The following is a 14,830-nucleotide window of genomic DNA, read 5'->3' as shown; positions in this document are numbered from 1 at the left end:
AGATCATGGTGATGCATAGCAACGAGAGGGGAGACTATGATCTACGTACCCTTGTAGATCGACAACGGAAGCGTTTGGTTGATGTAGTCGTACGTCTCCACGGCCCGACCGATCAAGCACCGAAACTACGGCACCTCCGAGTTCTAGCACACGTTCAGCTCGATGACGATCCCCGGACTCCGATCCAGCAAAGTGTCGGGGAAGAGTTCCGTCAGCACGACGGCGTGGTGATGATCTTGATGTACTACTGTCGCAGGGCTTCGCCTAAGCACCACTACAATATTATCAAGGACTATGGTGGAAGGGGGCACCGCACACGGCTAAGAATATGATCACGTGGATCAACTTGTGTCTCTAGGGGTGCCCCTGCCTCCGTATATAAAGGTTCAAGGGAGGGGAGCCGGCCGGCCAAGGTGTGGCGCGCCAGGAGGAGTCCTACTCCTTCTGGGAGTAGGACTCCCCCCTTTCCTAGTTGGAATAGGATTCGTGGAGGGGGGGGAAGAGGAGAGAGAGGAGGAAGGGGGGCCGGCCCCCTCTCCTTGTCCAATTCGGACCAAGTGGGGGAGGGGCGCGCGGCCCATCTCTGGCCACCTCTCCTCTCTTCCACTAAGGCCCACTAAGGCCCATATACCTCCCGGGGGGTTCCGGTAACCTCCCGGTACTCCGGTAAAATCCCGATTTCACCCAGAACACTTCTGATATCCAATCATAGGCTTCCAATATATCAATCTTTATGTCTCGACCATTTCGAGACTCCTCGTCATGTCCGTGATCACATCCGGGACTCCGAACAACCTTCGGTACATCAAAATGCATAAACTCATAATATAACTGTCATTGTAACCTTAAGTGTGCGGACCCTACGGGTTCGAGAACAATGTAGACATGACCGAGACACGTCTCTGGTCAATAACCAATAGCGGAACCTGGATGCTCATATTGGCTCCTACATATTCTACGAAGATCTTTTATCGGTCAGACCGCATAACAACATACGTTGTTCCCTTTGTCATCGGTATGTTACTTGCCCGAGATTCGATCGTCGGTATCCTATACCTAGTTCAATCTCGTTACCGGCAAGTCTCTTTACTCATTCTGTAATACATCATCCCGCAACTAACTCATTAGTTGCAATGCTTGCAAGGCTCAAGTGATGTGCATTACCGAGAGGGCCCGGAGATACCTCTCCGACAATCGGAGTGACAAATCCTAATCTCGAAATACGCCAACCCAACATGTACCTTTGGAGACACCTGTAGAGCTCCTTTATAATCACCCAGTTACGTTGTGACATTTGGCAGCACACAAAGTGTTCCTCTGGCAAACGGGAGTTGCATAATCTCATAGTCATAGGAACATGTATAAGTCATGAAGAAAGCAATAGCAACATACTAAACGATCGGGTGCTAAGCTAATGGAATGGGTCATGTCAATCAGATCATTCACCTAATGATGTGATCCCGTTAATCAAATAACAACTCTTTGTCCATGGTTAGGAAACATAACCATCTTCGATTAACGAGCTAGTCAAGTAGAGGCATACTAGTGACACTTTGTTTGTCTATGTATTCACACAAGTATTATGTTTCCGGTTAATACAATTCTAGCATGAATAATAAACATTTATCATGATATAAGGAAATAAATAATAACTTTATTATTGCCTCTAGGGCATATTTCCTTCAGTCTCCCACTTGCACTAGAGTCAATAATCTAGTTCACATCGCCATGTGATTTAACAGCAATAGTTCACATCACCATGTGATTAACACCCATAGTTCACATCGATATGTGATCAACACCCAAAGGGTTTACTAGAGTCAGTAATCTAGTTCACATCGCTATTAACACCCAAAGAGTACTAAGGTGTGATCATGTTTTGCTTGTGAGATAATTTTAGTCAACGGGTCTGTCACATTCAGATCCGTAAGTATTTTGCAAATTTCTATGTCAACAATGCTCTGCACAGAGCTACTCTAGCTAATTGCTCCCACTTTCAATATGTATCCAGATTGAGACTTAGAGTCATCTGGATTAGTGTCAAAACTTGCATCGACATAACCCTTTACGACGAACCTTTTTGTCACCTCCATAATCGAGAAACATATCCTTATTCCACTAAGGATAATTTTGACCGCTGTCCAGTGATCTACTCCTAGATCACTATTGTACTACCTTGCCAAAATTAGTGTAGGGTATACAATAGATCTGGTACATAGCATGGCATACTTTATAGAACCTATGGCTGAGGCATAGGGAATGACTTTCATCCTCTTTCTATCTTCTGCCGTGGTCGGGCTTTTGAGTCTTACTCAATTTCACACCTTGTAACACAGACAGGAACTCTTTCTTTGACTGTTCTATTTTGAACTACTTCACAATCTTGTCAAGGTATGTACTCATTGAAAAAAACTTATCAAGCGTCTTGATCTATCTCTATAGATCTTGATGTTCAATATGTCAGCAGCTTCATCGAGGTCTTTCTTTGGAAAATTCCTTTAAAACACTCCTTTATGCTTTGCAGAATAATTCTACATTATTTCCGATCAACAATATGTCATTCACATATACTTATCAGAAATGTTGTAGTGCTCCCACTCACTTTGTTGTAAATACAGGCTTCATTGCAAGTCTGTATAAAACTATATGCTTTGATCAATTTATCAAAGCGTATATTCCAACTCCGAGATGCTTGCACTAGTCCATAGATGGATCGCTGGAGCTTGCATATTTTGTTAGCACCTTTAGGATTGACAAAACCTTCTGGTTGTATCATATACAACTCTTCTTTAATAAATCTATTAAGGAATGCAGTTTTGTTTATCCATTTGCCAGATTTCATAAAATGCGGCAATTGCTAACATGATTCGGACAGACTTAAGCATAGATACGAGTGAGAAACTCTCATCGTAGTCAACACCTTGAACTTGTCGAAAACCTTTTGCGACAATTCTAGCTTTGTAGATAGTAACACTACTATCAGCGTCCGTCTTCCTCTTGAAGATCCATTTATTCTCAATTTCTTGCCGATCATCGGGCAAGTCAACCAAAGTCCATACTTTGTTCTCATACATGGATCCCATCTCAGATTTCATGGCCTCAAGCCATTTTGCGGAATCTGGGCTCACCATCGCTTCTTCATAGTTCGTAGGTTCGTCATGGTCAAGTAGCATGACCTCCAGAACAGGATTACCGTAACACTCTGGTGCGGATCTCACTCTGGTTTACCTACGAGATTCGGTAGTAACTTGATCTGAAGTTACATGATCATCATCATTAGCTTCCTCACTAATTGGTGTAGTAGTCACAGGAACAGATTTCTGTGATGAACTACTTTCTAATAAGGGAGAAGGTACAATTACCTTATCAAGTTCTACTTTCCTCCCACTCACTTCTTTCGAGAGAAAGTCCTTCTCTAGAAAGTTTCCGAATTTAGCAACAAAAGTCTTGCCTTCGGATCTGTGATAGAAGGTGTATCCAATAGTTTCCTTTGGATATCCTATGAAGATTTACTTCTCCGATTTGGGTTTGAGCTTATCATGTTGAAACTTTTTCACATAAGCATCGCAGTCCCAAAATTTAAGAAACTACAGCTTAGGTTTCTTGCCAAACCATAGTTCATATGGTGTCGTCTCAACGGATTTAGATGGTGCCCTATTTAACGTGAATGTAGCTGTCTCTAATGCATAACCCCAAAACGATAGTGGTAGATCGGTAAGAGACATCATAGATTGCACTATATCCAATAAAGTACGGTTATGACGTTCGGACACACCATTATGCTGTGGTGTTCCATGTGGCATGAGTTTGTGAAACTTTTCCACATTGTTTTAATTGAAGACCAAACTCGTAACTCAAATATTTTACCTCTGCGATCATATCGTAGAAACTTTTATTTTCTTGTTACGATGATTCTCCACTTCACTCTGAAATTCTTTGAACTTTTCAAATATTTCAGACTTGTGTTTCATTAAGTAGATATACCCATATCTGCTCAAATCATCTATGAAGTTCAGAAAATAACGATACTTGCCGTGAGCTTTAACACTCATCGGACCGCATACATCAGTATGTATTATTTCCAATAAGTCAGTTGCTCGCTCCGGAGAACGGAGTCTCAGTCATCTTGCCCATGAGGCATGGTTCGCAAGCATCAAGTGATTCATAATCAAGTGATTCCAAAATCCCATCAGCATGGAGTTTCTTCATGCGCTTTACACCACTATGACCTAAACGGCAGTGCTACAAATAAGTTGCACTATCATTATTAACTTTGCATCTTTTGGCTTCAATATTATGAATATGTGTATCACTACAATCGAGATCCAACAAACCATTTTCGTTGGTGTGTATGACCATAGAAGGTTTTATTCATGTAAACAGAACAACAATTGTTCTCTAACTTAAATGAATAACTGTATTGCAATAAAAGTGATCAAATCATATTCATGCTCAACGCAAACACCAAATAACACTTATTTAGGTTCAACACTAATCTCGAAAGTATAGGGAGTGTGCGATGATGATCATATCAATCTTGGAACCACTTCCAACACACATCGTCACTTCACCCTTAACTAGTCTCTGTTTATTCTACAACTCCCGTTTCGAGTTACTAATCTTAGCAACTGAACTAGTATCAAATACTGAGGGGTTGCTATAAACACTAGTAAAGTACACATCAATAACATGTATATCAAATATACTTATGTTCACTTTGCCATCCTTCTTATCTGCCAATCACTTGGGGTAGTTCTGCTTCTAGTGACCAGTCCCTTTGCAGTAGAAACACTTAGTCTCAGGCTTAGGACCAGACTTGGGCTTCTTCACTTGAGCAGCAACTTGCTTGCTGTTCTTATTGAAGTTCCCCTTCTTCCCTCTGCCCTTTTCTTGAAACTAGTGGTCTTGTCTACCATCAACACTTGATGTTTTTCTCGATTTCTACCTTCATCAATTTCCGCATTATGAAGAGCTTGGGAATCGTTTCCGTTATCCCTTGCATATCATAGTTCATCACGAAGTTCTACTAACTTGGTGATGGTGACTAGAGAATTCTGTCAATCACTATCTTATCTGGAAGATTAACTCCCACTTGATTCAAGCGATTGTAGTACTCAGACAATCTGAGCACATGCTCACTAGTTGAGCGATTCTCCTCCATCTTTTAGCTATAGAACTTGTTGGAGACTTCATATCTCCCAACTCGGGTATTTGCTTGAAATATTAACTTCAACTCCTGGAACATCTCATATGCTCCATGATGTTCAAAACGTCTTTGAAGTCCCGATTCTAAGCCATTAAACATGGTGCACTAAACTATCAAGTAGTCATCATATTGAGCTAGCCAAACGTTCATAACGTCTGCATCTGCTCCTGCAATAGGTCCGTCACCTAGCGGTGCATCAAGGACATAATTCTTCTGTGCAGCAATGAGGATAAACCTCAGATCACGGATCCAATCCGCATCATTGCTACTAACATCTTTCAACACAATTTTCTCTAGGAACATATCAAAATAAACACAGGGAAGCAACAACGCGAGCTATTGATCTACAACATAATTTGCAAAATACTACCAGGACTAAGTTCATGATAAATTTAAGTTCAATTAATCATATTACTTAAGAACTCCCACTTAGATAGACATCCCTCTAATCCTCTAAGTGATTACGTGATCCAAATCAACTAAACCATGTCCGATCATCACGTGAGATGGAGTAGTTTCATTGGTCAACATCGCTATGTTGATCATATCTACTATATGATTCACGCTCGACCTTTCGGTCTCCGTGTTCTGAGGCCATATCTGTATATGCTTGGCTCGTCAAGTATAACCTGAGTATTCCGCGTGTGCAACTGTTTCGCACCCGTTGTATTTAAACGTAGAGCCTATCACACCCGATCATCACGTGGTGTCTCAGCACGAAGAACTTTCACAACGGTGCATACTCAGGGAGAACACTTCTTGATAATTTAGTGAGAGATCATCTTATAATGCTACCGTCAATCAAAGCAAGATAAGATGCATAAAAGATAAACATCACATGCAATCAATATAAGTGATATGACATGGCCATCATCATCTTGTTCTTGTGATCTCCATCTCCGAAGCACCGTCATGATCACCATCGTCACCGGCGCGACACCTTGATCTCCATCGTAGCATCGTTGTTGTCTCGCCAATCTTATGCTTCCACGACTATTGCTACCGCTTAGTGATAAAGTAAAGCATTACAGCGCGATTGCATTGCATACAATAAAGTGACAACCATATGGCTCCTACCAGTTGCCGATAACTCGGTTACAAAACATGATCATCTCGTACAATAAAATTTAGCATCATGTCTTGACCATATCACATCACAACATGCCCTGCAAAAACAAGTTAGACGTTCTCTACTTTGTTGTTGCATGTTTTACGTGGCTGCTACGGGCTTAAGCAAGAACCGATCTTACCTACGCATCAAAACCACAACGATAGTTTGTCAAGTTGGTGCTGTTTTAACCTTCGCAAGGACCGGGCATAGCCTACACTCGGTTCAACTAAAGTTGGAGAAACTGCCACCCGCAAGCCACCTATGTGCAAAGCACGTCGGGAGAACCGGTCTCGCGTAAGCGTACGCGTAATGTTGGTCCGGGCCGCTTCGTCCAACAATACCGCCGAACCAAAGTATGACATGCTGGTAAGCAGTATGAATTATATCGCCCACAACTCACTTGTGTTCTACTCGTGCATATAACATCAACATATAAAACCTAGGCTCGGATGCCACTGTTGGGTTTCGTAGTAATTTCAAAATTTTCCTACGCTCACGCAAGATCATGGTGATGCATAGCAACGAGAGGGGAGAGTATGATCTACGTACCCTTGTAGATCGACAACAGAAGCGTTTGGTTGATGTAGTCGTACGTCTCCACGGCCCAACCGATCAAGCACCGAAACTACGACACCTCCGAGTTCTAGCACACGTTCAGCTCGATGACGATCCCCGGACTCCGATCCAGCAAAGTGTCGGGGAAGAGTTCCGTCGGCACGACGGCGTGGTGACGATCTTGATGTACTACTGTCGCAGGGCTTCGCCTAAGCACCACTACAATATTATCGAGGACTATGGTGGAAGGGGGCACCGCACACGGCTAAGAATATGATCACGTGGATCAACTTGTGTCTCTAGGGGTGCTCCTGCCTCCGTATATAAAGGTTCAAGGGAGGGGAGCCGGCCGGCCAAGGTGTGGCGCGCCAGGAGGAGTCCTACTCCTTCTGGGAGTAGGACTCCCCCCTTTCCTAGTTGGAATAGGATTCGTGGAGGGGGGGAGGAAGAGGAGAGAGAGGAGGAAGGGGGGCCGGCCCCTCTCCTTGTCCAATTCGGACCAAGGGGGGGTGGTGCGCGCGGCCCATCTCTGGCCACCTCTCCTCTCTTCCACTAAGGCCCACTAAGGCCCATATACCTCCCCGGGGGTTCCGGTAACCTCCCGGTACTCCGGTAAAATCCCGATTTCACCCGGAACACTTCCGATATCCAATCATAGGCTTCCAATATATCAATCTTTATGTCTCGACCATTTCGAGACTCCTCGTCATGTCCGTGATCACATCCGGGACTCCGAACAACCTTCGGTACATCAAAATGCATAAACTCATAATATAACTGTCATTGTAACCTTAAGCGTGCGGACCCTACGGGTTCGAGAACAATGTAGACATGACCGAGACACGTCTCTGGTCAATAACCAATAGCGGAACCTGGATGCTCATATTGGCTCCTACATATTCTACGAAGATCTTTTATCGGTCAGACCGCATAACAACATACGTTGTTCCCTTTGTCATCGGTATGTTACTTGCCTGAGATTCGATTGTCGGTATCCTATACCTAGTTCAATCTCGTTACCGGCAAGTCTCTTTACTCATTCTGTAATACATCATCCCGCAACTAACTCATTAGTTGCAATGCTTGCAAGGCTCAAGTGATGTGCATTACCGAGAGGGCCCAGAGATACCTCTCCGACAATCGGAGTGACAAATCCTAATCTCGAAATACGCCAACCCAACATGTACCTTTGGAGACACCTGTAGAGCTCCTTTATAATCACCCAGTTACATTGTGACGTTTGGTAGCACACAAAGTGTTCCTGTGGCAAACGGGAGTTGCATAATCTCATAGTCATAGGAACATGTATAAGTCATGAAGAAAGCAATAGCAACATACTAAACGATCGGGTGTTAAGCTAATGGAATGGGTCATGTCAATCAGATCATTCACCTAATGATGTGATCCTGTTAATAAAATAACAACTCTTTGTCCATGGTTAGGAAACATAACCATCTTCGATTAACGAGCTAGTCAAGTAGAGGCATACTAGTGACACTTTGTTTGTCTATGTATTCACACAAGTATTATGTTTCCAGTTAATACAATTCTAGCATGAATAATAAACATTTATCATGATATAAGGAAATAAATAATAACTTTATTATTGCCTCTAGGGCATATTTCCTTCAGTCTGTGCCTTCAAAGAAGGCGTCAAGTACAGAGAACTGAATCTGAAATTCGGTCGAACCGGAGATATGTCTCTGAACCGAATGATGAAGATTGCCACCAAGTACGCTAATGGAGAAGATGAGGATCGACTCCGGAGTGGCAAGCTGAAGTCAGTCGCCCAAGAAACCGGAGGAAATTCCAATCGGAAACAGAAGCGGAAAGCCGAGCCAGCTGCTCCTGGGAAAGCCTTGGCTGTGACTCAAGGTAAGTTTAAGGGGAAACCCAAAGGACCTTGGAACCCCAAGAAAGTTAAAGACCAAGACGGAAATGATGTGTTGGATTTGCCGTGCCTCGTCCACACTAAGAAAGATGAAGAGGGTAATTTTATTTACCCAAAACATACCACTCGACAGTGTCGACTCTTGATCCAGCAGTTTCAGGGCAAGCAGCCCAAAGATAAAGAGAAGGAGTTAGACAAAGTTGAGGACAAGGAAGATAGCGAGGATGGATACCCCCAAGTCAATTCCACCCTGATGATTTTTGCTGATGTTGAGAGCAAAATTCAACTAAAAGTCATCAACCGAGAGGTGAATATGGTTGCTCCGGCGACACCAAGTTATTTGAAATGGTCTCAGACTGCCATCACGTTCGACCAGTCCGATCACCCAACGCATATTGCCACCCCTGGGAGGCAAGCTCTGGTGGTCGACCCAGTGGTTGAAGGCACTCGACTGACCAAAGTCTTGATGGATGGTGGCAGTGGTTTGAACATATTGTATGCTGAGACGTTGAAAGGGATGGGCATTCCGATGTCCAGACTCAGTGCCAGCAACATGAGTTTCCATGGAGTTATTCCTGGGAAGAAGGCTGAATGACTCGGCCAGATTGCTCTTGATGTGGTTTTCGGTGATTCCAAGAATTACCGCAAAGAAAAGTTGACATTTGAAGTTGTAGACTTCCAGAGTGCCTACCACGCTATTTTGGGCAGGCCGGCTTATGCACGCTTCATGGCCCGACCATGTTACATGTATCTCAAATTGAAGATGCTTGGCCCCAAAGGTGTGATCACTATTACGGGCAATCGGAAGAAAGCGGAAGAATGTTTTCAGAAAGGTTCGAAGATCGCCGATGCTCAGATGGCAGTGGTGGAGTTGCAGGAATACCAGAAGACTGCAGACCCGAGTGATTTGTTGTGAGCCAAGAAGCCCGCTACAGAATCAGCTTTTCAGTCGACTGGCGATACGAAGACAGCGCACATCCACCCGACCGACCCCAGCGCTGCTCCAACTCATATCTCGACAACACTCGACTCCAAATAGGAAGAAGCGCTCATCCAGTTCCTCCGTGAGAACTGGGACATTTTCGCATGGAAGCCTTCTGACATGCCGGGTGTTCCCAGGGAGCTGGCTGAGCACCGCCTAAGAGTCGACTCAAAAGTAAAACCTGTCAAGGAACATCTCCGACGGTCCGCTGTCCAGAAGAGAAAGGCCATTGGCGAGGAGGTGGCTCGGCTCTTAGCAACGGAGTTCATCCGAGAAATCTACCACTCCGAGTGGCTCGCCAACGTTGTTATGGTCCCCAAGAAGGACAAGTCACTTCGCATGTGCATTGACTTTAAACATATCAATCGGGCCTGCCCGAAAGATCATTTTCCTCTCCCCCGCATCGATCAGATAGTCGACTCGACTGCGGGATGTGAGCGACTGTCTTTTTTAGACGCCTATTCCGGGTACCATCAGATCCGTCTGTATGGACCTGACGAGATCAAAACAGCCTTCATCAGTCTATTCGGGTGCTTCTGTTATGTTACCATGCCATCCGGCCTCAAGAATGCCGGAGCCACATTCATGAGGATGATTTAGAAGTGTTTGCTCACCCAAATCAGTCGGAATGTGGAGGCGTACATGGATGATATTGTGGTCAAGTCACGGAAGGGTTCCGACCTGCTGACTGACCTTGCTGAAACCTTTGCTAACCTCAGGAGGTATGATATCAGCTTAATCCATCAAAGTGCACATTCGGAGTTCCTGGCGGAAAATTACTCAGTTTTCTCATTTCCGAACGGGGAATCGACGCCAATCCAGAAAAAGTCGGCACTATACTCCGAATGAAAAGTCTTGTGCGAGTGCACGATGTCCAGAAGCTTACTGGTTGCTTGGCCGCTTTAAGTCGATTCATATCTCGTCTCGGTGAAAAGGCATTGCCCCTTTACCAATTGATGAAGAAGTCCGACAAGTTCGAGTGGACTCCTGAAGCTGATGCAGCGTTTGCAGAGCTCAAAGCTCTGCTCTCCACCCAGCCGGTGCTTGCTGCCCCAATCAGTAAGGAGCCTTTGCTGCTTTACATTGCAGCCACGGGACAAGTCATCAGTACGGTACTTACGGTCGAGCGGGAAGAAGAAGGAAAGGCCTTCAAAATTCAGCACCCAGTATATTATATTTCTGAAGTTTTGACCCCGTCGAAGCAAAGATATCCTCATTATCAGAAGCTTGTATACGGGATTTATATGACCACAAAGAAAGTTGCTCATTACTTCTCTGATCATTCCATTACAGTCGTCAGCGACGCTCCATTATCAGAGATCCTGCATAACAGGGATGCAACCGGTCGAGTGGCAAAATGGGCGACTGAACTCCTTCCTCTAGATATCAAGTTTGAGGCAAAGAAGGCTATTAAGTCCCAGGCAATCGTAGATTTCGTCGCCGAGTGGATTGAACAGCAGCTGCCAACTCAGGTTCACTTGGAGCATTGGACCATGTTCTTCGACGGTTCCAAGATGCTGAATGGTTCCGGTGCCGGAGTAGTGTTGGTCTCCCCCAGAGGAGATAAACTCAGTTATGTTCTTCAAATCCACTTTGATTCCTCCAACAACGAGGCAGAATACGAAGCACTTTTGTATGGGTTACGCATGGCCATTTCACTCGGCGTCCGTCGCCTCATGGTCTATGGCGACTCAGATTTGGTGGTTAATCAGGTGATGAAGGAATGGGACGTCAGAAGTCCAGCCATGACTGGTTATTGCAATGTAGTGAGAAAGCTGGAGAAGAAATTTGAGGGGTTAGAGCTTCATCACATACCCCAACTGAAAAATCAAGCAGCTGATGATCTGGCAAAAATAGGTTCCAAAAGAGAAGCCATCCCCAGCAATGTGTTCTTGGAACACATTCACATACCATCAGTTCAGGAGGATCCCTTCAGTGAAGAGGCCCCGCAGCCAAAAAGCGCCACGGATTCGACTGAAGTTGAAATTCCAGCTGTAGTCGACCTGATCATGGAAGTCTTGGTCAGCACTCCCGACTGGACAGTACCGTACATTGCATACATCCTAAGGAAAGAGCTCCCAGAAGACGAAGAAGAGGCTCGACAGATCGTCCGACGATCCAAGGCCTTTACAGTCATAAAAGGACAGTTACATAAAGAAAGCGTGACTGGAGTCGGTCAGAGGTGTATTACACCAGAAGAAGGTCGGATGATCCTTGATGATGTCCACTCGGGGACCTGTGGTCACCATGCGTCCTCTCGGACCATTGTGGCTAAAGCATACCGAGCGGGATTCTACTGGCCAAGAGCCAATGAAATGGCAAAAGAGATAGTCGACAAGTGTGAAGGATGTCAGTATTACTCCAATATGTCGCACAAGCCCGCGTCAGCTCTGAAAACCATTCCACTCGTCTGGCCCTTCGCTGTTTGGGGGCTGGACATGGTTGGACCACTGAGAACAGGCAGGAGCGGCTTCACTCATGTGCTAGTAGCAGTCGACAAGTTCACCAAATGGATTGAAGTCAAGCCTATCAAGAACCTTGACGCTTGCACTGCTATCAGTTTTGTCAGAGGGTTGATATTCAGATACGGAGTTCCGCACAGCATCATCACTGACAATGGGTCAAACTTCGATTCTGACAAATTCAAGGCCTTTTGCGCCTCTCAGGGTACCCGAGTCGACTATGCTTCGGTCTCTCACCCCCAGTCGAATGGGCAAGCAGAAAGGGTAAACGGCCTAATTCTCAAAGGATTGAAACCCCGGTTGATGCGCGATCTCAAGCATGCAGCAGGTGCATGGGTCGACAAGCTTCCATAAGTCCTTTGGGGATTGAGGACAACCCCGAACCGATCGACCAGAAGAACCCCATTCTTTCTAGTCTACGGAGCCGAGGCAGTCTTGCCGAGTGACCTGCTTCACAACGCTCCCCGAGTCGAGCTCTACTCTGAAGATGAAGCAGAACAAGCCCGGCAGGACGCAGTCGACCTCCTGGAAGAATAAAGAGAAATGGCCATGATCCGATCGACCGTCTACCAACAAGACTTGCGCCGATTCCATGCCAGAAATGTGAAGGGTCGAGCCTTCCAAGAGGGAGACTTAGTCCTCCGAGTGGATCAGCAGAAACCACACAAACTCGCCCCTACTTGGGAAGGCCCCTTCATAGTCACCAGAGTCCTTCGCAATGGAGCATACCACCTCTACAATGTCGATCGCCAGATTGATGAGCCGCGAGCCTGGAATGCGGAGCTACTCCGCCCCTTTTATACTTGAATTCTCACTCGGATGAGATGTAATAAGAAAAAACTCCTGTAGTTTATTTTTCAAAGACAAGAGCATTATAATTTTCTCAGTGATTGTTATCGTTTTTTGTTTGCGAATGAAATCCCCCAGTGGGTGGCTTAGCTGCGAATCCGTTTCGCCTAAGTTTGAAAAAAAATTCCTACCGAGTGGAGAGCAGTCCTCCCACTCGGGGGCTTAGCTGCATTCCAGTACTCGCCTAAGTTCTCTCACTGGAGGACTTAGCTGCAGTCAGGCACTCGCCTAAGTTTGAAAAAATCCTACCGAGTGGAGAGTAGTCCTCCCACTCGGGGGCTTAGCTGCAGTCCAGTACTCGCCTAAGTTCTCTCACTTGAGGACTTAGCTGCAGTCAGGCACTCACCTAAGTTTGAAAAAATCCTACCGAGTGGAGAGCAGTCCTCCCACTCGGGGGCTTAGCTGCAGTCCAATACTCGCCTAAGTTCTCTCACTTGAGGACTTAGCTGCAGTCAGGCACTCGCCTAAGTTTGAAAAAATCCTACCGAGTGGAGAGCAGTCCTCCCACTCGGGGGCTTAGCTGCAGTCCAGTACTCGCCTAAGTTCTCTCACTTGAGGACTTAGCTGCAGTCAGGCACTCGCCTAAGTTTGAAAAAATCCTACCGAGTGGAGAGCAGTCCTCCCACTCGGGGGCTTAGCTGCAGTCCAGTACTCGCCTAAGTTCTCTCACTTGAGGACTTAGCTGCAGTCAGGCACTCGCCTAAGTTTGAAAAAATCCTACTGAGTGGAGAGCAGTCCTCCCACTCGGGGGCTTAGCTGCAGTCCAGTACTCGCCTAAGTTCTCTCTCTTGAGGACTTAGTTGCAGTCAGGCACTCGCCTAAGTTTGAAAAAATCCTACCGAGTGGAGAGTATCCCTCCCACTCGGGGACTTAGCTGCAGTCCAGCACTCGCCTAAGTTTGAAACACATCCTGCTTTGCAGCAACAAGGGGCAGGTCGGCTACCGCCTCCTCCTCGGGGAGCTTCGCCACAAATACAACATGCACTTCATCCTGCTCTATAGTAACAAGGGGCAGGTCGACTGCCGCCTCCTGCTTGGGGAGCTTCGCCAAAAATACAACGTACAATCCATCGCTGAACCGCAAAGACGACGAGGTGCAGGTCGACTACTACTGTCTCCTTCAGAGCTACGCCGCAAATACAAAAGTTGTCTCGAATAAAGAACGATTTCCACTCGACGGGGAACGCATAAAGATATTTGACGATAAACCAAGTTCGGATAAATCCTAAAGGTTTCCGGACCACAGATCAAAGTACTCGGGCATTCAGCCCGAAAGAGTTTAACGGTCACAAAAACCACTCGGCATTCCGAGGAAAATTTAAGGTGAGGCATAAAAGTTTGTTCACTCCGTAGGAGGAGGGCTGGCAGGCTCGACGAACTCATCCAGGTCGACGACGTCGGCTATCCGAGTGGCTGCAGCGATGAAAGTCTCCATAAAAGTTCGGAAGTCATGTTTCTAGGTGTTGGCGACCTTGATTGCTGCCAGTTTGTCTTGTCGCACCTCCTTGCAGTGGACACGAACCAAAGACAGAGCCACGTCAGTGCCACACCGAGCAGCAGACTTCTTCCACTCCTGCACTTGGTCTGGGATTTCATTTAGTCGAGTCATCAGGGACTCAAGATCATTTTGGAGCACAGCCTCTGGCCAAAGTGCCGGGTCAATCCGCGACATGGCGACCTTCAGTCGAGCCAAGTAGTCCACGACACCGTCAATGCGGGATTCCAGTCAGAGCAGATTCATGGCAGTTTCATCTTTCACAGGAGAATTGATTGG

The sequence above is a fragment of the Triticum urartu genome, chromosome 3A (assembly GCF_056163025.1).
Source record: "Triticum urartu cultivar PI428250 chromosome 3A, HENAU_Tu73, whole genome shotgun sequence".
In the NCBI taxonomy this organism is placed as follows: domain Eukaryota; kingdom Viridiplantae; phylum Streptophyta; class Magnoliopsida; order Poales; family Poaceae; genus Triticum; species Triticum urartu.
The sequence above is the reverse complement of the archived record's forward strand: the minus strand, read 5'-3'. Positions refer to the sequence as shown.